Genomic DNA, 25,798 nt, shown 5'->3' with positions numbered 1-25,798 from the left:
CTATAAATTGATCAGAGGCATGGATGGAATTTGTGGCTAGCTAGGTCATTGTACATCTTTCTCTTCCTCTCTCTTTTTCATGGTTCTCATAGATAATATGATTGCTCCATAATTATCTTAATTTATTTTGCTTTTATATTTTTGCTTGCATCATTTCACTTTCTGCTCTGCCATTATCCCAATCATTTTCATAGAAAGCATTATTTCCTATTTTCTCATTCCTAGAATAAGCTGCACATGAAGACACCACTGGTCATCATTTTCAGCCTATAACTTTGAATATAGAGGAAAATCTTTCTCTTTTCTCTATCAATTCCCTATTCACCAGTGAGAATAATTTAGAATAGAAAACATGGAAAAAGAGAAAACAAATCATGGTGAAAAAACAGAAGCAGAAAATTCATTGGATTTTTCTGACCAGTTCAACCAATGTGAATTATTGGGGAAATACATAGGCACCTCATTCCCAGTGGTACTCAAAGTCACTGGTTAGGCAATTCTGATGAAGACAAGGAACAAGATGAAAAAGTGAGGAATGGTATCATTTGCAAGAAAAAAGATGGAGAAGGATCCAAGCAAATTTCTTCGTTGGGCTGCCGAAAATACTCAGCTTACTACAGTGTAGACACTACTTTCCAAAAAGGCCACTCATGTGAATATTAGGAATGAGGAAGAGTATACCCCACTTCATTGGCAAGCCTACAATGGACACTTAGACATTGTCCATGAGTTGGTGGCTCGAGGCAGATATTCATGAAATAATTGTCGATGGCCGGACACCCCTGCACAGTGCTTATACATGGAATAATACCAGAATTGCTTCTTTTTTACTTCATCATGATGCAGATACCAATGTCCAAACTAAATGCCTCTTGACCCCCTTGCATCTTGCTGCTGGGAATAGAGGTAAAAAAAATATGCTGGATTGCCTTCTGTTGAACCATTTTATCAAACCAGGTCTGAAGAACAACTTGGAAGAAACTGCATTTGATATTGCAAAAAGCATAATATGTATCACTACATCTTTGAAGTTGTGGAAGGCTGTTGAAATTGTTCTCATATGTTGTAATGGTTCGGTTAAGTTTCTTAAATTTCAAAAATGATGGTCCATCTTTGTGTCCTTCCAAAATATTCTCACAATACAAAGTAACAGCAATATCTTACTGTAAAAATTCATGGATTCCATGGTATTCTTCCAAGTGAATTGCCTGACTTTGATATCAAAATGTATTCAAGACTTGTTTGTATATATCTATAATGATTTCTGCAGAGTTTGTGATTTTTTAAAATCAGAAATAAGTTTAACTTACCTGTTGAAATGAGTAGTAAAGAAACTAAAAATATTTCTGGTACTTGTCTGAAAAAGTTTATTTTAAAATAGTCTGTATTCTGTTTGTATAATGTCCAAAATCTATTTCATTCTCTCCAAATATAATACTTTGAATTCTACATTGATTTATAATATATAGGTTCATTAATAAATGTGTCCTTTCAGATTGCATTCCATATAGAAACAGTTTAAGATTCCGTTTTTCCTAGGTCCTTATAGTATTTTATTTCTTTGGGATAAAATGACAATGTTATCTAATTTCAAATGTTTTGTAAAGGTTATGCTATGTAAAGGCCTTTCTAAGATGAAGAGTTAATACACTGAAGACAAACTTTTAATTCTATGAACTAAATGTATTCTTTCACTTGTATCTTTGTAATCAACTTTTTAATAACTGTTTTTCATTTCTTGAATCCGAAGAATACTTCACAAATTTCCATATCATCCTTGTGGAAGTGCCATGTAATTCTCTGTATTGTTGCAATTTGGGTAGATGTGCTGCTGAAGCATATAGTATCTTGTAAATTTAAGTAGTTAATGATGCAATCTTAATATAGGCATATATCTTTCGTTGCCTATTTGTAACAAGGAAACCTTATTGTTCCTAGCAATGCTATTGATCTTATTTCCCTAAAATTCTGTGTAGAGTGGGGAAAAATGTATATTGTTTAATCAATTGCTCACATTTCAAACTTTTTTGTCAATGACTATTTTAAGTCTTTTTCATTTTAAACCTGATCATACTTTGAAGCCTTTATAGCTAGGTCCAAAGGTGATGGCTTTTTCAAGTACTTATTTGTCCAACTGAGTTAGATTTGTGGAGCTAAGGGATTCAAAGTAAGCTTTGCTCAAGAGCTACTTCTAAACTTGTGCAGCTTAAAATGTCCCAAATGAGGTCTTACTGGCACAAATGTCTCCCTGACCCTTTCCCATTCTTCCATGTAGGAACAGACACACCAGAGTATCTTACCCTGACAGCAAAGATTGTCTTACTGCAACAAAATTAATCTTAGTTACAAGGGATCATAGAGAGATGAACAGTTCAGACAGCACTGTTCAGACTAGAAGGTATTTTATCAAAATATAATTGTTCATTATACCTATCATTTCAAAAGTAGCTAAAGCCAAGAAGGTGAAAAATCATTCATATGCATGATTACCTAAAGTCCTGGTCTGTCTACCTTCCAACCAGGCAGGAACTTACACTACAGCATTTACATCACCAAATATTTCCATAGCTGCAGGAGAAGTCCATATATTTCTCCTCGATTTTAGGCCTTAAATTGGTAATATTATTATTACATTGTTTCCTCTTGCCTCCAGTCTGTAAATCTACAAATGGTAAATCTTTAGGCCTAACCCTACCAAACACTGAGGTAGAGATAATGGAATAAAACTTTAAAACAGAGTTGCCGTTGGTATCCTAACAACAACAGAACAATGCAAAACATGTGCCTTTTTGTTATATTACATATACTTATATAATTTATACTTATATGTGCTGATTTTATATTTTACACAGTGAAACTTACTAGAATCAGTTGATAATTTGAGAAATAAATTTATATTTATTTATTCCAATAAATACAATTGGAATATAAATAATTAGGTTTAGAGTATATATTAGAATATAAAAGTATCAATGCAATGTCTTTTGGGATACCTTCTAAATATTCTTGGTCATCTTAATTCACATGGTAAAAAAACAATGTTGTTTTCCTCTAATCTATAAGGAATTTTACACTGCTGCTCTGTTTATTGTTTAACTCTCTGGTCCCAAACTGTTTTCTCCATATTTTTGAATCATATTTTTGAACCCAAACTTTGCTGATGTTATTTCGAAAAAGTATTATTCTTTTGCAGGACCCAGGGTTCCTAGTATCCCAGGTCCCAGTTATCCACATCATCAGATAAGAAGGGCAAGACGTCTCACCTAGGCCCATGCAATATGCCATCAGAAAGTAATTGAAGACCCATCTCAAATTCTCATTTCCTATAATATTTCAGGTCCTCAATTCCTTGAGACATAGGAATTAGCAGTAAGCAATTGTGAAATGCAAGGCAACATAAAGATGAGATAAAAAAATTCTGAGAGAAAGTACTGTAATTCAAATTTCCAATTTACAGATGACCAGCCCATATGAGTGAGCAAGATCACAAATTTCACAAGATTACTTTTAATACCTCTCTCCTAACGATTAATGAAATATTTCAGTCCAGCATATGTAGGCCAAAAAAATAGTTCCTGGAATGATAGATCCATAATTGGTCTACCAAGGCCAGAAAAATTTGACTTAGAGGTCAAATATAATTCAGAAAAAACATTAATTGAGAAGATCCTTAGTGCTTCAAAACACTGGTACTTCAGTAAAACTTGGTTCTGTAGTATAAAAATGTTGTCATTCTCAATCCAATGATAACCTACATTTAATCTCCTGAAAGTATACTCCTTTTCAAATAAACTTTTTAAAATCACATTCGCCAAAATAACATTTGACAAGTAGATGATACTTAGTGACATTAAAAGTTTTTCAAGTGGAGGGAGCAATTTACAATAGAGTGGATTTATTTACCCAGCACTAATGTCAAATAGTTTCAACCATTCATTAAAGTGTAGAAATAATACCACCCACCCTTTGTGTTGTTCAGTAGGTGCCTTGCAGAAATGTGTTAAATAGATCAGCCTCCCATGTTTCAAACCCAAACATTAGCTAATAAAGTAAATTTCATCACATAATGAGGTACATTTTAAAAAGTCACAAATAGTTGCCTTATCATATGTTGTTTTATGTTTTCCCTGTCTGTCTAACATAGTAAAAACTATGACTTGAAGTCTTGAATATGGGTACTCATCAGAGATGTGACAAACATAAAATCTGTCTTCTATATCTATCATATTTCTCTATAGTAGTAATTATTATTTTTCTTTTTTTCCAAAACATATAGGTAGCAGAAAATACTATCCCATGTAAAATAAAATAATCACAAACCATTGTACAAAGGCATTTATAAAAATTGGTAGTTAGGAATACATTCTAAGCCATTTTTAAACTTTCTTGTTGACTAAAGATTCACGTCTCAGGATTGCGAATTTTTATTGCAGATGAATGAATTATGGAAATAGAAGTTGACATAAGTTCAAGTATTTGCAGGATTGAAACTCCATGGAATGTGTATAAACCTTTAAAAATATTAACAGACATTTTAAGAGAATGACTATCTGGAAGATGAAACCAGAGAAGAATATTAGTAAAGGCATAGAATGAATGAAAAATGGAACAAGGGACAAGTACAGCTAGAATACTCAATGTACACATGTGATAAAGGAAGTAGTAAATCGGAAATAAATCTTGGAGAAGGGGTTGGTTCAGAATGATAGAAGAGTAACTCTGATCCAGGAGCATTGGACAATTAGATGGACATATTTAATTGTAACATACTTGCACAAGCTTTTGAAATGCAGCTTAAAAACACAACAAAAAAAATCACACAAAAATTACAACCAAACAGCAATCTCTAGGAGTTTGAATATAACCTCTCAAAATTTTAAGCAGTTAATGAAGGCAGTCTTGGGAAAGCAAAAAAAAACTGTTCAAAGAGGGCAGTACGGGGTAGGGGAGAATTTTGAACAGATTTAAATAGATTGTCTAAGGTTATAAATCACCTACATTTGCTGCAAATATTTTCTTCTTCGAGTTCTCTTTGTCTGAACTGGATCCTCCAATCCTGAACCGCACTTGATAGCTTGTGAAGATAGAATGATAGAAACAAGATCAAGAACCCATTACTCCACTGGAGAAAAAACAATCCTCTGTTTTCTCGCATATCTCTTCTCTTCATTACTATATTTTCATAATTTTAAGTCAAGTGATTTTGAATTATATCTTTCCTTCTTTTTTCTGGCAAAGTAATTGGTCAAAGTAATTCACTAAATATTATCTGCCATTTTTTTCTATCAATCTGTTTACTTGTCCAAGCGAGTACATTAAACTTCCCCCTTGCATTTGGTTGCCACGAAAACCCAACATCTATGATAATGAGGACAAACTCTAATGTAAAACTTTGTCTCCAAAAAACCAGTCCAAGAAGCTGTGATCACAAATATTTAGGATTCTTTTTTCTTTTACCTTGAAATTCTTCTTGTGTCTAAAGTGCCCACAAAAATAAATACTCCACCACTTTTTGCTTCAATCACTTCTAACCTCAAAGATGTATTTTGCTAACAATATGCTTAGAGGAAACAAAAAAAAAATACTCCACTTTTATCTTCTCTCTTAATATTCTCCTTAGATACCATATCAGGAACAGTGAAGATATTCTTTGGAAAATTATTTCAATAGATTATTTTTTGTCTTCATTTTGCATTTGCTCAACAAGTTGTATGGAGAAGAATAGAGTTAAATCACCCATTTCTTGGATGACAGTGTCTGTTACAAAGGACAATGCTTCTATGTCCTACTTCTATGTCCTCTTCTTAGCTCTTGGGTGGTTTCCAATTAATCACAGATTATTGGCTTCAAGTCTAGTGAAGCTGAAGGACTATAAGGCCTCCCCCATTGCTACATCTTCATGGTTTCTCTTTTAAAACTCTTTTATTTGGATGTGGAATTTATTTCCATGTCTTCGTTCAATCTATTCCACATTGTAGTGAGGCAAATACGCTCTGTAAAATCACTTTAGGTAGCAAAAATATTATGACAATCTATATCAAAAAGTTTTGGCTTCTTTCCACTGCTTAGGCCAATACACTGAGCTACGGCTTCTAAGACCACGTTTTCTTACCTTTTCAATTTGCTCAATTCTTTTCTGATCCCAAAACTTTTTGCCGAATGTAATAAGAGAAGTCCTCACTATCTCATGTTAATAAGGATATTATGTTTTTATGAGATACTTAGAAATATGAAATCATTGGTTTGAAGTTCCAATCAGATTTTTTTCTCTTTTTCAGTATTTCACATGCAAAGGCATTTTGGAAAATATTACAAACAGAAAAATGTATACCCAATACCTTCTTTCATTGTGGAGGGCACTTTCTCCCTAAATATTTGGACCCAAATTATCTTTTTCAGAGAATTACTGTTTGATAATTAACGGTCAATGCACAAATTTTGATATCTTATTTTTTAAAGAAGTTTGAATTTAAATTACACTACAACATTGTTTCACATAGTAAGAGTATATTTCCTGGGTAAGGACAATTCTCAAGGAAACGTACAGGATTGATAGCAAGGTTTCTGAGGTTTGTTTGTTTAATGTAAAAATGAGCCATCTTTACCCACATTGCTCCCTCTCAGTTAAGTCTCCATGGATTTCTTTGCATGAAAGCCTTTTTTCCCAGGCAATTTTAAATTTTCTTCATAGGCTATGTTGTTAAAAACTTTGAACAATTAAAATTTACCTGTCATAATTTTAAAACTTTTTTGAAATTCCTTTATCAGAATCGCGAATTCACCAACGCTAATTCCAACTTTACCATCAATAACAGTTAAAATGTTGTTTTCATGACATAGTGTCCATGAAACTATTATTTTCCAGTGGCTTTGTTATGCATATATATGTCCATGTAAGCTGATGCTGAGCAAAATGAACTCCAAGATATGGAAACAGAGATTTTTATTTACAATTGTTGTTTTTAATGTACTATGTAACTTCTATTTTCTTTGACCAAGGACAAACCAATTTAATAGCAATACTCACAAAATAATATGTTGGAAATGTACATTACAACTTGTGAGGAGTATTGGGGTGAAAGAAATTTATGAGAAAAATGAGAGAGGGGCTAACAAGTTTGAAAAGACATGTATTCAGTACCTTACAATTACTGTAACCACACTGTACATCACTTTGCTAATAAAAAATTTAAAAAATAAGCTGCATGAAATAAATATCATGGATTAGTATAATAAATATTATTCTTTATGTAGTAACTTTTTAAAAATCAATACTAGCTGGCATCTTATTTGAATTAATTATCCCTTTTTAATCAGAGGATCATCAACTTGAATGTTATCCAACTTGACAATATTTTCACAATATACTTGCCTATATTTTCAAAAAAGAATAAATATAGTACTTTCTCATGCTAAAACTGAAAACAGATTAATTCTGGTGAAACCCATAACTTTTAAAAGTAAATAATTTGTTAAGACAGGATATATGTGTTCTTCAAATTCCTATGACTAATAACTACTCATTTTCAAATTCTGAACATTCCATATCTGAGAGATTGAAAACAGTACGTGTTTGCATGTTATATAATTCTGCAATAGATGCAGTTTCCAATGGGGTGATACAGATTGAGAAGTAAACAGAAAAATAGCCACATTCTGGTAGAGGATAAAACTATGAAACATCTGTAATAATTAATTCTTTAAGAGTAAGCAATTGTTTATCAAAGTAAGCTATTATTTCTATGACCATCAATCCCAAGATTTATCTCATAAAGTCATCCTAGCCCAACAGTTTCCAACTTGTATGGTGCACCTCAAAATTCCCTTAATTCACATCACAAATAGCTTATCTCTATTGTGAAATAATACTACACCTCTGTGTGATGCCCTCCTTGTTCTGGAAAGAACACCTCAATAAAGTGGGTTCCATAAATTTTACTCCCAGTGGTATTCTTGACATCAGAACACTTGTAAATATTATTTATATTTTATAATTTTTTAACTATCATAGATATTCAGGATGCTAAGATGGGAAGATTACAGTTGAAAGTCAACCCAGGCAGGAAGGTTCCTTAGATTCTTATCTCCTATAAACTTCTCAGAAAACGCCAGACACAGGTGGCACTGAGGTTGAAGTGGTAGGGCACAAGCCTTGAGCAAAAACAGGCTCAGAGACAGTGTCCAGGCCCAGAGTTCAAGCCCTAGGACAAACCAATAAAACAAAACAAAAATAAAAACAAACCTCAAAGCTAGCATTTTTCGCATTGTATAAAGAGGCACGTAATTAAGGAAATTGCTTCCTGTGTTACATATATGTAGAAGAAAGAATATGTCACACAATTATTCTCTTCATACCATGTTATACCAAAGATTCAAAAAATGCTATTTTTCTTAATTTATAAATTAATTTCATCCATTTGTTGGCAACTCTGTCTATATTATTCACATTATCATTTTATATATGAACTGATGGAATTATCTCTTAAATAACTTTTAATTATAACTCTTTTGAAAGAATCTTCTAGGCAAATAGAATGTTAGAATCATTTGTGAGTTTTTCAATTAAACACTCTACTTAAAAATAATTTTGTAGTATCATATAGAATATGAAATTACAAACAAAACCAAAATATTTATTTTAAATCTACGTTCTAATTTAGCAAAATCTACATAGTCTTACATTAGATGAACTTTGCTTTTTCTCCAGGGATACCCTTTTGTAATCCTTCATCATTTCTTTGGAATCCAAAAGAATGATGATTATTTACTTTTTCAAATTTTGGATGGGAATCATGAGCCATTTTGCATCTAGGAATGTTCTGTAAATAAGAGAGCATTTAAAACACAACTGAATATTATATATGTGTTGCATTTCAATAGGAAACTTGACTTCTCAAACCATAATGACAAAATTAGCCCAAACTTCCAACTGTGTATTCCTTTCTTGACTGGTTTGCTTTATTAAGACAAAATTATACTACCTGGTCCAGAGAAGGTATCACTACATAATTCCAATCTCTAATCTGCTAGAATTCTAGGCTTGTATCACATTGCCCTGCCTAGTTGGTTGATTTATTTAATCTAGGTAGAGACTAGCAATTCTAAACTTCTCCAGTGATGTTATCCACCAAAGTGACTGCTCAGACTGTTTATCTACTATTTTCAAAGATTTTCTAACATTTCACACAGGATATGAACATTTTCAGATGCACCTGAACGGGTCTCTGATTCATTCCTCCATGGATCTGATCCCTTGAATTATGATTACTTGACTCTCTTACTATATTTCGTCCCTACCTATGTAATATTCTCAAACTTTTTGAAGAATTTCACTTAAGACTTTCTAAATAAAAAATTATCACTTGATTCTAGTCTTACTCAGGACATATTTTCTATTGTTTTCTAACTTTTCTACATATTCTGAGAGTTGTTTCATTTGTGGGTACACATATAAGTGCCTCTGTGTGTATGTGTATATTTGTATACATGTATGCAAAAGTGTCAAGCTCTTATTCATCAATCTTGCTCATCAATCTTGTTCATGACTGGTATTCCATCACCTGAGCCATTCTCCCAATTCAGCTTTTGGCTGCTTAATTATAGGTAGTGTCACAAAGATTGTTCTGCCCAGGCTGTATGCAAACTGAAATTCCCAGACTCCTTTACATTCTTAGGTTTTATTTTTCTAGGAGTATCAACTTTTAAACTAAAAACATTTTTGTGAATGTAAAGTGTAAGCTGTAGCCCAGATTTTTAACTCAAGAATTGATATAAAGATAGATGAACATACACATTACATATCCTGAGTGTACATTGTTAGAAATGTGATCTTAAGCTGGGTGGCAGTGAGATCTAAGGATTGAGGTTCAAAGCCAGACTGGGTAGGAATGTCCTGGAGACTACTTTCTCGAATTAACTACCAGAAAACTGGAAGTGACACTATGGCTCACGTGGTAGAATATTAGCCTTGAGCAAAATAGCAGAGGGACAGTGCCCAGGCCGAGTTCAAATGTCAAAACCACCACCAACAAAAAATATAAGTAAAGAAAAATAAATGTCAGCCACCGGTTCATTGCTAATATACTCCTTGCTCTCTCAAGATGGACATTTTTTTTCCTAGTTAAATTCATGCTCTTATATCTGACCTTTATTGGGGAAGAATTATTCTTCCATTCTACTTTTAACAAATTTGCATGATTAGCAAGCATTATTTAGAAAGGGAGTGGCCTCATACTTCATGGTCCACGTAGGAATAATACTTTCTCTATATCACTCCCGTAAATCTACATACTGGACTTGGAATTATTGTTTCAATGTTGTCTTATTTGTAGAGTCTTCTATAGTGTATTGAACCCTTATACTTAAACACAAAACTTCTCTTTCTCCTATTATTGCTATTGTTTCTCTTACTGTTAACTCATGTGCACTTGGGAAATAATGCATAGCACCTACACTCACAAAAGAATGATTTGAGAACCTTCTTCCTATTTCAAATTTGCCTTAATTTACTGAGAACTTTAAAGTTTGAACTCAATGTACTCATGGATAATATATTTATAAGCAATATAAATTTCATATTTTCTCCTTAGTAACTTGTCTCTGAAACATGTGTTACCTCAGGTCCAAAGATATCCTTGTGTTATTTCAGTGAAGAAAGAAAACATTCATTATACCTCAAGCAGCACAATTGATTGTTACTGGAAGTAACTGTTACTGGATGTGGACACTGATCCCAGGAGAGGAATTGAAAATAGAGGAATGACAAAATTCAAGTTAACTTGTGCTTTCCTTTTTATTGTACAAGAAAAATATCCCAAGGCTTGAAGGAATCTCTGTCCCTGACTTGTTCGAGTGTGTTCTTTACTTATATGAAACTTTTCTGTAAACTTCTAGTTTAGAATATTACCAAAAGAAATCATATGCCATTTGAAGGCCAACATAGAACAAAAGGAAATAACGTTGTTTTAAAAGTGTTCTACTGCAAAGAAACAAAGTCATGGAGGTTTTAAAGTGTATTATGGATGGATATTTGAACCCTGAGATGATTCGCTTGTTGCAGGAGTCAGTTATCAATTCCTTTAGTCTGGTCCTGATTTCTCCATAGCAATAAGGATTCCAAAAAAGCAGGATCCAGTGAGCATGATCAGCAAAAGGAACCTCTTCTCAGACTAGTACTCCTTTAAGGAGGGTCTCAAAGAAATATGTGGAGTTTTTTGCTTGTTTGTTTACTTTGTGTTGGTTCTGGGGCTTGAAGCCAGAGGCTGAACCCTGTCCCTTAAAAATTGTCTTTCCTGTCCACCTGGCCTCAAAGCTAGTACTCTACTGCTCGAACCAAAACTTTTTGGTGCTAATTAGCGATAGAGTTTGGCAGAGTCTTCTGCCTGGGTTGGCTTTGAACTAAAATATTAAGAAAGCTAAGTGACATCAACTGCATCGACTTCTCTTTTGAAACAAGAAATATTAAATGAAGTTTATTATAAAGCTAATATTTGACAGTTTTTAAAAGAAGAAAATGTCAAGCAAAGAAGCCATAACCTCAATAACTCAGCAAAAGTAGGTTCACTGAATAATTTTGGAATTATTTTTTCTGCTTGGGAAGATTATTGACATTTTCGTTCCTTTTGGGAAAACTTAAAGTCATATTTTCACTTATTTTATTGGTCGTGGGGCTTGATCTCTGATCCTGGGCATTGTCCCTCAGCTCTTCAGGTCAAGTTGAGTACTTTGCTACTTTAGCTACAACACCGCTTCTGGGTTTCTGGTGGTTAAATGAAGATAATGATCTCTTGGTCTTCCCTAACCAGGCTTGCTTTTTTGAACCACAATACTCTGGTCTCAATTTACTGAGTAGATAGGATTACAGGTGTGAACAACCAGGAGCCAGCTCATATTTGCATTTATGTGCACTGAATGACACTAGCCAAAGAATGGAAATTTGAATCAAATGATGACATTGAAGCTTTTCAGAAACATTGAGGTTGCAATAAATATGTCCTCCTTTTCCACGTTGTTACATTAATGACTCATGAGCCATCTGTATAGATGCATTTAGTATCAGGAAATGTTCATAGAGAAATATAGAAAGAGAGATTTTTAGAAAGCAAATGAGATCAGATATGAAAGAACAGCACAGAAGCAGATACATTTATCTCACAGAGATTAAGAACTAGCCTAAGAGACTTAGAATGCTAAAGGCAATGAGGAGTAAGCCTAGTTGATAACTAGGACTTCAATAACCAAAAATGGTTCTCTAGAAGAGTTTCTGGTATACCTTAGTTACTATCATTTATTCCTTGCATCTGAAGTTATTCCTCCTCTTCTGTTACAACTGTTACTTAGCCTCTACCTTTTTGGTGTCATGACTGACCAAAAAGTTTTCAAATCTCACTTAGACTACTCTTCTCTTTGTGATTAGCAGTGACCACACAAAATCTTAGAGTCTTTGAATTTCCAGAGTTAATCTTCACCTGACATCTAAGCACATTCCTGGCATTAATTGCTGTGACCTAATGAACAAAACATTTTTTTTTCAACACAGTATCCTAATATAAGTAAAGTACATGACTTAGGGACTATTGTCAGGTGTCAGTATGGAAGGAGCAATTTTATATTCCAAGTATGGGTTCTAAACAAATGTATTTTGTTGTGTTTTGTTTTCTTTTTGCCAGCCCAGGGGCTTAAACTCAGGGCTAGGGAATTATTCCTGAGCTTTTTTTCTCTCTCTGAAGGTTAGCACTCTACCACTTGAGTCATAGCACCACTTTCAGTTTTTTTCTGTTTATGTGATATGAGGAACTGAACCCAGGGTTTTATGCATTCTAGGCAATCACTGTAACATGAAGCCACATTCCCAGAGCCCTAAATGACTTTCTTTAGTTGACATTGTATTTTCATTCTGTAACTATGTATCATAATTTTGGCCAGGTGCTATAAAATGATGTAGAAACAATACAATACAATAAGTCCAGTAAGGGTGGATGGACAATGAATAACCTTTAAGTTCTAGCCAGGGCACAGAGGGGCTTACCTCATGGAGCTGTTTCAACAGGCTGAATGAGACAGCTCCTGACCCACAGCCAACCTCCAGAAAGAGAGGGCCACTTTGGGTTCCAGCATTATGGGGACTCTGGGTCACTTCCTCCAGCACCCATTCAACCAGTTCCTGTGAGAAAGAGAGAGAAAGAAAGTCAGAATTACACAAGTCGGGTGCTGGTGGCTCAGAACTCTAATCCTAACTACACAGGAGGCTGAGATATGAGAATCATGGTTCATAGACAGCCCAGGCAGGAACGATTGTGAGACTCTTATCTCCAAAGATCTACCAGAAATCTGGAAGTGGCACTATGGGTTCAAGTGGTAGAGTGCTAGCCTTGAGCTGAGGAGCTCGGGAACAACAACCAGGCCTAGAGTTCAAGCACCACGACTGACAAGAAGTGGACTTCCCACCACAAGAAGTGGACTGAATGGAACCCATTGTCCTAGGGAACATGGTAGAGAAGTCAGGCCGAGGTCCTGTGAAGTTGAGGTCACAAGAAGGTCACCTGGCTTTTCTGTGCCTTGGTTTCCCCAGCTGAAAAACTCAAGAGAGTGAAGGCTCCCCTCCTTTATGGGGATAGGGGAATGATGAAAGAGAGCCATTCTTTGTTTCATAATCCCACACTTGTTGTACGATTTGTAACAGGCCCCACCTGAGCCCTTTCCAGGTATCTTCCTGTCATATGCTCACAGAATTGCCAGCAGCCAAGAACTTTATCTGTATGCTGCTCCCTCTGTTCCTAGCCATGCTCCAGAGATCCCTCTGTATAAATGTTTCCTCACAACTCACCTGAGGAGACTGAGTTCCCATGGTTGAGGCCCTACACAGAGCTTCACCTGTGGTCAAGAATCGGCTGCTGTGGACTAAGAGTTTGGGTTAATAGATCTAAACTGATGACTGAGCATGGAGTTACATGTCTACCATCCCAACTACAGAGGACCAGGCCTGGTGGATCATACCTGTCACGGATACAAGGACCACTATCCAGCCAATCCTGAGCATATGTTGAGTCTCTACCTCAGAAATGCCCAAGACAGAAAGGTGGCCCCTCAGAGCCAGGGAGAGGAATTAAGCAGGGGCTCATGGTTTCCCCAGAGTGGTGTCTGACCCAGGGTGGGGGTGTTGTTGTGGCAGCCACTGGGAGAAGCTGTTGGTGGCTGCTCCAGGTAGCGCGAGCAGCCTGGGTGGTGGCATTATGGACACATGGGCCCAGAGCAGAGGAACAAGGGCAGGGACCAGGTCAGGGCCTTAGGTTGGCTGGCAGCACACCATTGCCAGAGCTTGAAACCCGGCACCTCAGGAAGGTAGGAAGGGGATTGGGGGGCCAGGGAGTGCATCAATTTCCTACTATACTCCAAAGTCACATTGAGTCTTTTGCTCAGCACGCAGTCAGCTCTAAGTTCCTCAACTGCTGGTAGTGGTGTAAACTAACAGAGGGAACCCTGGTGCTACTGGGCAGCATGGAATGTGGGTGTGGTCACCATTCTTGTATCCCATTGGTCAGAAGGAAACATGAAAGAATGGAGATGTGGCCAGAATCCTGTGATGCAAGCAGCATGGGCAGAGTCAAGATGACAGCGGATCCCCTAGCACTTTTCCCATGGAACTCTGCACAATTCAGTTGGGGACAAGAGGGTGACCTGTTTTAGCTGGATGGCTGCACAGATAGTTGTATATGTTTATTTGTTCCCAGTCCTGACCTTGAACTCAGGATCTGGGCACTGTCTGTGAGCTTTTTTTTGCTCAAGGCTTATCCTCCACACAGGAGCCACAGAGCTTCTGGCTTTGTTGACAAAGAATTTGGACAGAGGTCTCAAGGACTTTCCTGCCTAGGGTGACTTTGACCATTTTCCTCCTATCACAGCCTTGTAAGTATCAAGAACTACTTAGAGCTACTGGTGCCTGCCTAATTGGTCTTGCTGTTGTTCTTGGACAGACCGGTGAGTTCCCTATCCTTGGGTTGAAGTAGGAGTTGGAGCCCACAGTTCAAGTCCTGGTCCTGCCACCACCTCCAAATGGCAGGAGATCCTAAAAAACTTGTTCCCATCCATATGATTACCAATGGAATGTGATGTATGTCAAGATTGAATGAGCATTTTTTGAATGATTCTAGGATAAAATTATACACAAATATAAGACACTGATTGATTTTAATTAATACTTTATGAAGCATTTAAACAATCACAGTAATAAAATGGAGGCATAATGAAATACCTAAGAATTGGACATCACATAGTATAAAGGTGCCCCATTTTTTCTGCCAGGACTGTGATTGGAACTCATTGTCTTGGTAACTCTGTTCCACTGTGCGGGAAGGGGAAGCTTGCCCCCTTGAAGTCAAGAAATTCAAGTCTGTTCCTTAGGCCTGAAATCAATCCCCACCTATAGAAAACGTCATATTCATGTACAATTCACATATATGATTTCTATTTATATACATATGTTGACTCCATATTGCATTCAGTGTAGTTATTTTATTTTTTAGTTTTATTCATGTATTGACCATTTATTTTATTGGCTATTATGGCACATAGAACATTGATTACATTGATTACATAGGATATAGGTCTGCATATGTATTCCACTTCATACCTGACACCCAGGACATTCACAGAAAAGGAAAAGATGTGTCACCATCAGTTTCTTACTCCATGATTCATTGTTTGGGAGTGCTGTCATCTGAACTCATGGCCTACAAGGCCAAATTAATGAATGGGTGAGTGTCAACATGCCATCCTGGGGCAAATTGAGCAGACAGGCAATTCCCAGGACCTGATATTGAGTCCCAGTGGTTAACAAAATAAGAACAGATTGACATGAAGATGGCAGCACGCTAATAAATATATAATTTTTAGAGTGCCAGAGATGTCTATACATTAGTCAGTTATATAGACTACATTCCTACCAATTCCTGGGTATTTATTATGCCTCTATATAATTAATGTTATTGTTTTCATCCATATACTATGAATGAAATCAATCAGTGTCCTGAAATTATTGCATTCCTGTAAGTAATAATATTCTTTTAATTCTTTATAAATAATAAATGAAATCAATGAACCTCCTGAAATGATGCTGCCTAATTTTATAGGAGCATGATTCACAATCAACTCATTCAACCATGACATTGATAACATTCCATTGTTATTCTTATAGATAGGAACCAGTTTCTTAGTATCTCTTGCCATTGGTTGGTGTCAGGACGGGGATTCGAAATCAGGGCCTATGTTGCCACGTAGGCCTACGGCTTCCCTGATAGTCTGCCAGCCTTCAGCAATGCAAGGTGAAGTACCTTTTGCAACAGTGTAATTCAGACTCAGGAGGGTCACCGTGCAAAGGAAGAAAATGTAAAAAGGCATTTTTCTTGAGCATTGTTTCTGCAAGACCTAGGTGACTAGGATCTCAGGAAGAGCTGTGGGTCCAGTGGCTGCATCCTAGCATACGGTGATAGAAGCTGAGGCAGAGTTGCCAAGACCTGAGTTCAAACGCGGTGCTGAGAAAAATTAAAAAAAGTAAATTAGTTCCCTGGCTTGCACTTCGTGCTGTTTATTCTTCCAGGCTTTGGATTTGAACTCAGGATCTGGGTAAATCTGCAGCAGTGTGGATGAAGGGGAAGATAACTGTACTTGAACATAAAATCAGGCCTGTTCACTAGTCCTGAATTCAAGACCCAGCCCTAGAAACATATTATTTATACACATTGTAAAGATAGTATTTATACTTACCCATAGATGTTCAGTCCATACATGTTTTGTGTGGTTGTTCCTTGTATTTTTTGTTTTGTTCATTTATTAACCCTTGATTTTACTATGTTTTACTATTACCTTTATTACACTGATGACATCCTATCACAGAGCATCTAGATTTGTAGAAATGTTCTCCATCATGCCTGACACCCAGGATTCTCAGAGAATAGGAAACCAAGTTTCACACTCGGCTTCTTACTCCACGATCCACTTGTTGGTAGTAATGGGATCTGAACTCAGGGCCAGCAGGACCAATTGTCCAATAAGTCAAAGTGAACACACCAACCTGTGAGCAACTAAAGAGCTAGGCCATTCCCAAGATCTTACATTGATCCTCAGGGGGTGGTCCAATATAGTCATAAATCCATAATTTAAACATAGGATCTATATTGACATATTTGGGTGGTCAGCATCTTGTGTTTGGTGCACTTCTCCTTTTTTTGTCTTTAATTCATGGAGGTATTTGGTATGTTACAAAATATGGTGACACGTAAAACTGTGCTGACATGAATGACAACCTGTTCCCATGGTTAGAGGTTTGCCTATGCATTCTCCATCATAGTTGAGACCCATGACTTTCACAGGAGAGGAAAACGTGTGCAACAATTGGCTTCTGATATCAGGATGAATCTTTTGTCAGCGTTGAGATTTGAACTCAGGTCTGGGTAGCTCTGTTGCACTTTGGGGGAAGTGAAAGCTCACTATCCATGAAGACTAGAATGTCAGGCCTGGTCCAGGGCCTGATTTGAAGCCCCAGCACCGGAAAAATAGCAAGCCCACCTTATATAAGCATAGGATCTCTCTTGACCTACAGGTGTGGTATGCATCTTGCATTCAGTGTAGTTATTCTTTTTATTTTGTGTCTTATTCATGGATGTATTGTGTATTTTATTAAGTATGGTGACAGATATAACTGTGCTGATATGGATGACAACCTATTCCCATGGCTATAGAGTTGCCTATAGAGCATTCTCCATCCTCCTTGAGACCCAGGACATTCACAGGACAGGAAAACATGTGCAACCATAGGCTTTTCACATCAGAATGAATCTTTAGTCAGTGCTGGAATTTGAACTCAATGCCTAGCAATCCCGATTGGTGAATGGGTCATGGTGAGCACACCAGCCTGTGAGCCACTAAGGAGCTAGGCCATTCCTGGGACCTGAGATCGAGATCTGGTGGGGGCCAATATAGTCATACATTCATAATTAAACAGGGGATCTATATTTCCAAACATGGGTGAGCGGCATCTTGCGTTCGGTGTAGTCATTCTCTTTATTTTGTGTCTTATTCATTGATGTATTGTGTTTTTTCTTGAGTAAAGGATGGTAGATATAACTCTGGTGAATTGGATGACAACCTATTGCAATGAATATAGAGTTGTCTATACAGTCTTCCTCCTAGGTGAGGCCCAGAACTTGCACAGCACAGGAAAACAGATGCAACGACTGGCTTCTCACATCAGGGTGAATTGTTAGCAGTGCTGGCATTCAAACTCAGGTCCTAGGAGGCCCAACTGGCCAATGGGTCCACGTGATCACACCAACCTGTGAGCCACTAAGGAGCTGGGCAGCTCCCAGGAATAGAGATCGAGCCCCAAGGAAGTCAAAATATTCCTCAATGCATCATTGAAACATGGAGTATATATTCACATCTGTGGGAGGACTGCATCGTGCATTGAGTGTAGTTATTTTCTTTATTTTATATGCTATTCATGGATGTATTGTGTATTTTCTTGAGGATATGGCGACAGGTATAACTGGGCTTACATGGATAACAACTTATTCCCATGGCCACAGGGTGGACCACAAATTCTCCATTATACCTGAGACCCAGGACTTGCACAGGAAAGGAAAACATGTGGAAAGATTGGCTTCTGATATGAAGATGAATCTTTTGTCAGGGCTGGGATCTGAACTCAGGGCCCAGCAGGCCCAATTGGTGAATGGGTCCACATGAACACAACAGCCTGTGAGCCATAAAGGAGCTGGGCTGTTCCCAGGACCTAAGATTGAGCCTCCCTGGGGGGGGGGAGAGTGAGAAGCATAATAGTCATCCATTCAAAAGCTGAAGGTATCATGCAAGTAAGTACATATTTGTAAAGAGTAGGAGAGATGGTGACCTGTGATGGAATCCAATCTGTGTGACTACCGATTCTTGGATCTTTCCTGATGACTCCATTTCATGACAGTGATGATTATTGTCACACTTCCTCAACTGCTCTTTACAAATAATAAATACCCCATGAGTCTTGCCTATCATTTCCTACTCACATCATGCACGAACTACTCACTCAAAGATGAGATCGATTGCATTCCATGACTCTTCCTAGGTCCAGAAACGAGTATCTCAGGATCTCCGCCATTCCCTCCTCATAGGGGGGGCTGAATTCAAGCCTCAGGCCTGGAAAAGATACTCCTTATATACATTTTAAAGATAGGATTTATACTTCTGTCCAGATGTTCAGTCGACATTGTGTTTGTTGTGGCTATTCATTTTATTTCTTGTTTCATTCATTTATTTACCATTTATTTTATTGACTCTGATGACACCTATACAATTTATTTCATTGTTTACATCCTATCACATAGCATCTAGATTTTAGATATGTTCTCCATCATGCCTGGCAGTGAGAGGATCTGAACTCAGTGCCTATCAGGCCCATTTCATGAATGGGTGAGTTTGAGCATGGCAGCCTCTAGCCAATGAAGCTGTATGGTGGTCCGCAGGCACTGAGATTGACACCCAGGTTTGGCCAAAACAGCTATACATGAATAGGTAGATGGTGGTATACAAATAAATATATATTGGTAAAGAGTGCCAGAGCCATCTATCTATGATTCAATGACACCTACTACGTTCCTACTAACTCTTAGGTATTTATTATACACCCATTGGAGGAATATTATTCTTTTCATGCTTAATAAACTATTAATTAAGATCAATCAGCATTCTAGGATTATTGCATCCAATTTTAGACTAGATGGATTCATGAACTACTCTTTCAAACGGTATTCCTATCCTTAGGAATGAGTCTCTTGTAATCTCCTGCCATTGGCGTGAAGACTCGGATTTGAACCCAGGTCCTATTTGCTAATGATGAGATCATTCTTTGGAAAATGAACACTGATCTACACCAGAATTGGAGTTAGAGCTCCAGGTTCAAGTGTAGCAGATCCATATGCCCAGCCTCTCAGACTCTAACATTGTAATCTTGTGTCCACAGGGTTCTGAAAGGTCTAATATTGAAAGGCTTAATATGCTCTCCAATCCCTTTGTGATAAGCAGTTGACTTGTATTGTCAATGTCATTACAGTTCTGAACCTAGCAGAGCACTAGTAACTCAGGCCCTCCCCCCTTGCTCAGGAGGCTGAGGTCTCAGGACACAGAGTAAAACCAGCCAGGGCAGAAAAGTCTATGATAATCTGACTTCCACTTCTGAAAGTTCAGATGTTCAAGAGTTCCCTGTTTTTCCTTGGTGATGAGAAGTTACTGGTACTCTAAATGTTCCTAGAGTTCTTGAGCTATAGAAGCAAGAAAGAAACATTATTGACCCATCCTGTGTTCAAATGAAGTTTTCAGGATCCAAGTCCTAGTCCTGTTAGCAGGAAGAACTCCAGTGTAACACTGTATTTGAATGACAGAAAACAGTGGCAAAAGCCAGGCTAGTTGCAGAGAGCAGGCCTGTAGGATTAGGAGGCAGAATGTACACACTCAACAGGGAAGTTAGTTGCAAAACCAATTCATTCCAGGCACTACCAGCAATGGGGGGAAACCTGAAACATTTGTTAGAGTTAAACCAGGGTCAGGCTTTTGTCAGCCTCTTCAAACAATTACTAATTAACCTTCCTCTTCAGGTGAAGGGAGACTCAGGCTATGTTTAGTTTACCAATAGAGAACCAGTTTAGTGGGGGAGAGGGGAGGAGCAGAGAAGAAAAATATGCTCTCTGGTCTTAGGGAGTGGGTTTTTTATTCTCCATCAGTCAGATCTGAAGGCCCTTCTTTTACCTCTGCCAGTGCATTCTCCTTCCTTCATTCTCCAAGTAATTAATGCAAATCCCAAGACCAACTAGAGGCAGGGCTGTTTCTCTTCTCTCTCCAAGCACCTAAGTTAGAACCTACCTCTGCCCTCTTGGCTCTGGGGCCCTTGGCTGCGTAAGAAGTGGGAAAGAGACAGTCTTCCTGTTCTGTGATTGTGTGAATGCGATGCTGGTGGCCTGGCACACTGCAGAAGGCCTCATGACTGGGAATTGTTCCCTTCTTTCCTCCTGGTGTCCAAGACCCAATTCATCTATCATTTTTCTTTCTTTCTATATATCTATGTATCTATCTATCTGTTTCTATCTATGTATCTATGAATCTATGTATCTATCTACCTACCTACCTACCTAACTAACTAACTAACTAACTATCTAGCTAGCTATCTCTTTGCCAGTTCTTGGGTTGGACTCAAGGCCTAGGCATTGTCTGTAGCACACTATTGCTTGAGCCACAGCACATATTCTGGCTTGTTCTGTGTATGTACTATTGAGGAATCATACCCAGGACTTCTTGCATGCTAGGCAAGCACTCTCTCAGTAATCCACATTCCCAGGCCCCTCATCTTTTCCTTAATGGTAGTTTTTACATAAGTATGCTACCATTTTATGTCCCCAAGTTTAACTTTCTGAATACTGGTTACTTCTATGAAACCTGATTTTCTCTTCCCCTGCCTGATTTGTGATGGCTCCTGAATTAGCCTCATAATAAATTGTAAATAAAGGTTGCTGAAAGCTTCATTGTGCATCATATAAGGACACAGGCCGGGAATCCTGGAAGAGAAAACCATGGGTCTGAAATGAAGAGAATGATGCAGTATGCACAAGGAATATATCTGAAAAATAATCCAGTAAATAAAATCAGAATTATTGCATACAGTCTGTTTGTACTCAGGGAAGTAATATACACACATAAGTAGGTAGGGCACTGATATATAAACTTGGCCTTCTCTTTTTGAAATATTTTGTGGCCATCCCAGGGCTTAAACTCAGGGCCCGATGCATTCCTCAGCTTATTTTCCCAAGGCTGAGGCTTTACCACCCCCACAGCTCCACTTCCAACCATCTGGTGGTTAATTGGACATAAGCACATACCAGGCTTTCCTGCCTGGACTAGGCTGTGTCTCCTGCTCAGCTTTCTCCCTCAAAGCTGGAGCTCTACCCTCTGTGCCACTGTTCAACTTCTGGTTCTCTGATGGTTTGTTGGAGATTAGAGTCTCACAGACTTCCTGCTCAGGCTGACATTGAATGGTGATTTCCTGAAGAGGCCTCAAGTGGCTTTCCTCAGGGATTCCCTTAGGAGCCTCTCCACACAAACCCTTAGTCGAAATCTCAAGAGATACATGAAGATACTTCTAGTGTGTTCTAGATATTTAAGGTTTTGAGACACCCAACAATCATAATTATTAGATCATTTTATAGGCAAAAGGTGCAATTCAGACAGTGTGAGGATCACTCCAGTTTTTGGTCCTCTCATCCTGAGACAGTAAATTCACTTCAACTCAATGTTAAATGACAGAGCTTGCATATCCTGTGGACATTTGCTCCCAAATGCTGTGGCATTCATTTCTCACTTTTGGTTCAAACCTGTGACCAGAGGAGAAGATGAGGAGAGAAAATACTTTTCATAGAAAGCATTTATAAAGAACATTGGGTAGTTGACTTATAAATTCAAACCATTGAATTACCCTTTTAATGAGTCAGATTGTCCAGATTAAAAAATGAAGAAATAAGGAAAGAAGGTGTCAGTGGCTTCTTACTGTAATCCCAGCTCCTCAGCAGGCTGAGATGTAGAGAATATGAGTTTGAATCCAGCCAGCTTAGGAAAGTCCATGACACTGTTATTTCTAAGACATCATAGAAAAACCCAGAAGTGGGGCTCTGATTCAAGGTTAATGCACTACTCTTGAGCAAAAGGAGCTCAAGGACAATGCCTAGGCTCATAGTTCATCCCTAGGACCTGACCCCTCAAAAAGAGCCTGTACCTCCGTATCTTTGTGTATATATGTATGTATTTCTACAGGTGAAGCTCCAGAGTAGCTATGATGAACAGCACCAACCTAGGAAATTTGTATTCAATACAATGATTTCATAACAGAGAGTGGTTTGATGACAGTGCATGTTCCTGGGCTCCTCTCACTTTTCCCAGAGTAGCCTGAGGGTTTCTCTGCATCCCAGGCCTGCTGGAAGAAGTCTCTCTCATTGACTGGATAGGCAGACAAAAGGCCTCAGTCCTGTACAGCTGTGTAACAAACAACTTCCTCCAGGTCAGATAGTGAGGATGAGTGTGGGCAGGATCTGCAGGTCAGAAGAAAAAGGTCTCTTTGTAGCCTTAGCTATGTCTCTCCCCAATACTCTGGTTTGACAGGAAGCCTTCATTTGTTACACGTTCAGTGGCAGGCCAAGTCCTGTGCACTTATCCTGCCTTTGGGAGACTGTATTATGCTGTTCACATACAGTACTTAATATAATTCAGGAGTCCTTCAGGCAGATAACTAGGGCACTGAACCTCATGAAGTGTTTCATTGAGGGCGATGATGGGCCTATGATGGTTCTCTTAGGTTTCCAGAAGCTTCGGAAATCCAAGCACATATGTGATATCACAAAGCTTCCTGTCATACAAGGCTAGTGAATCTCATCAGGTTTTGGAATGTTTGACCTCTCCTAGTTGGGCCCTGGATGTCTAGGATTTGGGGTTGAACACAGGGCTGGTTGAACACAGCATCACTTTCTAGTCTGTGTGTGTGTGTGTGTGTGTGTGTGTGTGTGTGTATGTGTAAGCACACATGTGCGCAGGCACATACACCATTCTTTGAGTTTGAACTCAGGAACTGAGTACTGTATGTAGTTTCTCTTATACAAGGATTGCCTCTTCCACTTGAGCCACAGAGGCACTTCAGCCTTTTTTTTTAGTGATGTGGTCCTGAGAAATTAAACCAAGGGTTTCATACATTTAAAGCACTCTACCACTAAAGCACATTCCCAGCCCTCTACTTCAGGTTTGTTAGATTGTTTCTGTCTTTCTTTTATTGTTGTAGGACCTGAAGTCTAGCCTGGGTGCTGTCCTTGACCTCTTTGGCTCAAGTCTTGTGTTATACCACTTGAGCCAAAGTGCCACTTCAGCTTTTCTTGTGGTGCATTGGAGCTATGTGTCTCAAGGCCTTTCCTGCCCAGGTTAGCTTTGAACCTTGATCCTGAGATCTCATCCTCCTGAGTAGCTAGGATGACAGGCATGAGACACAAGCACCAAGCTTCCACTTCAGATTTCTTAGTGGTGAATTGGAGATAATAGTCTCATGGGACCTTTAATGTCTGGGATAGTTTGGAACTCAGATACTCAAATCTCAGCTTCCTGAGAAGGCAGGAGGACAGACCTCAGCTATAGAACACTAGGCTGTGGCCTCTGCTAAAAGAAGGTTTTTGGTTCAATGTGGTGGAGTGCTAGCCATGAGCCCAAGGGGTAAGGGACAGCACCTAGGCCCCTATTTCGAGGTTCATGACTGAGAAAAACACAAAACAAAACAATTGTCTGCAGTAGACAACTGACTAGTCTTCAGTAATACATAATTTTGTTCCTGCCAAGGGGACATATCTTAGTCTCAATATTCTCGTCATGATCATCTCAGTTGTAGAGCTCTTACAAGGGCCATATGGAAGAATGCACTCTGTGAAGGACACAGTACATGGCACTCTTTGCATGACTCAGCACAGAGCATCCTGTGGAAGACTCAGCACCCAGCTCCCAATGCAAGACTCAGCACAGAGCACCCTATGAAGGACTCAGCACATAGCACTCTTCCACAAGCTGTCATTAGAATTAGGGTGCTTTCATCAGTATCACCATTCTTTGAGGAACATTTCACAAACCACACAAGTTCACATCTAATGGTTTAGTGGGGTGGGTTTTTTTGGGGGGGGGGGTTAGCCATGGGTCTCTAACTCAAAGCATGGGGATACTTTTCTAATAACATTTGCTCAAGGCTAGAGCTCTACACTTCGAGCCATATTTCCAAGAATCTAGCAGACTTCCTGCCACGTTTTAAAGCCCCGAGCAGCCAGGATATCGTGGATAAGCCAGGGTAAGCCAGGATGATGGGGGTAAGCCAGGATGATGGGGGTAACCCATGGAGCTCGGTTGCAGCAGTTTACATCTGGTTAAGTCAGTTTAGGTGGCAGCTGTCAGCACCAGACTACTAGTTTTCTCTGTGATGAGGTACTTGAAGACCTGTCCTTATATAGTTGCATTTAGAACATTCTACCTTTTTTTGGCGGCAGTCCTGGGGCTTGAGTAAGGGCTATGACACTGTCCCTAAGCATTTGTACTCAAGGCTAGCACTCAATTGATTGAAAGACAGTAGAACTTCTGAGCTTTCTGTTTATGTGGCTCTCAGGAATTGAACCCAGTGCTTCGTGCTTATAGGTGAGCACTCAAACACCGAGTCCCAGGAGTGAACGAGGTATAAATAGAAATAGATTGCTACATATAAATATTATATACACAAAAGATATTTGTATATATTAATTTATGGATATTATTACTATCAAACCTTAAATATTAAATTATGGCTCCATTTAATGATGTGTCCAAGTTAACAATTAATAAAGCATTAATTAATAATTAGTCAATAGCCTGTTATTTTTATCACACATGTACATACATCCATTCATATAATTACATATTTTATAGAATGAGACAGATGTCTAGATATTATTAAATCATGCATCATGTGTTACTACCAATTATTAGGCATTTATGTTTCCATGCAATTTTTATTCTTTTAATGATTGATAAAATATTGAACTTAATCCACGTTCTATAATTATTGTGTCTAATTTTATCCTACAATGATTCACTACTAATTCAATCTGTTTTTCATTTATTGTAGTGACAATGCTTCCACCTAGGACATTTTTTATATTTATGACATCCTATTACATAGAATATAGATGTGCAACTGAATTATACATCCTACATGTCA

At 38.1% G+C, this 25,798-nt stretch overlaps 1 pseudogene; it reads right to left on the bottom strand.

Moving 5' to 3' along the window:
• Positions 1-1,740: 1,740 nt before the first annotated feature.
• Positions 1,741-1,840, bottom strand: LOC122098248 (annotated as a pseudogene).
• Between the last annotated feature and the right edge of the window lie 23,958 nt (positions 1,841-25,798).

This window comes from Dipodomys spectabilis, unplaced genomic scaffold (assembly GCF_019054845.1).
Source record: "Dipodomys spectabilis isolate Male_0828 unplaced genomic scaffold, ASM1905484v1 ptg000467l, whole genome shotgun sequence".
Taxonomy (NCBI): Eukaryota; Metazoa; Chordata; class Mammalia; order Rodentia; family Heteromyidae; genus Dipodomys; species Dipodomys spectabilis.
The sequence above is the reverse complement of the archived record's forward strand: the minus strand, read 5'-3'. Positions and strand labels throughout refer to the sequence as shown.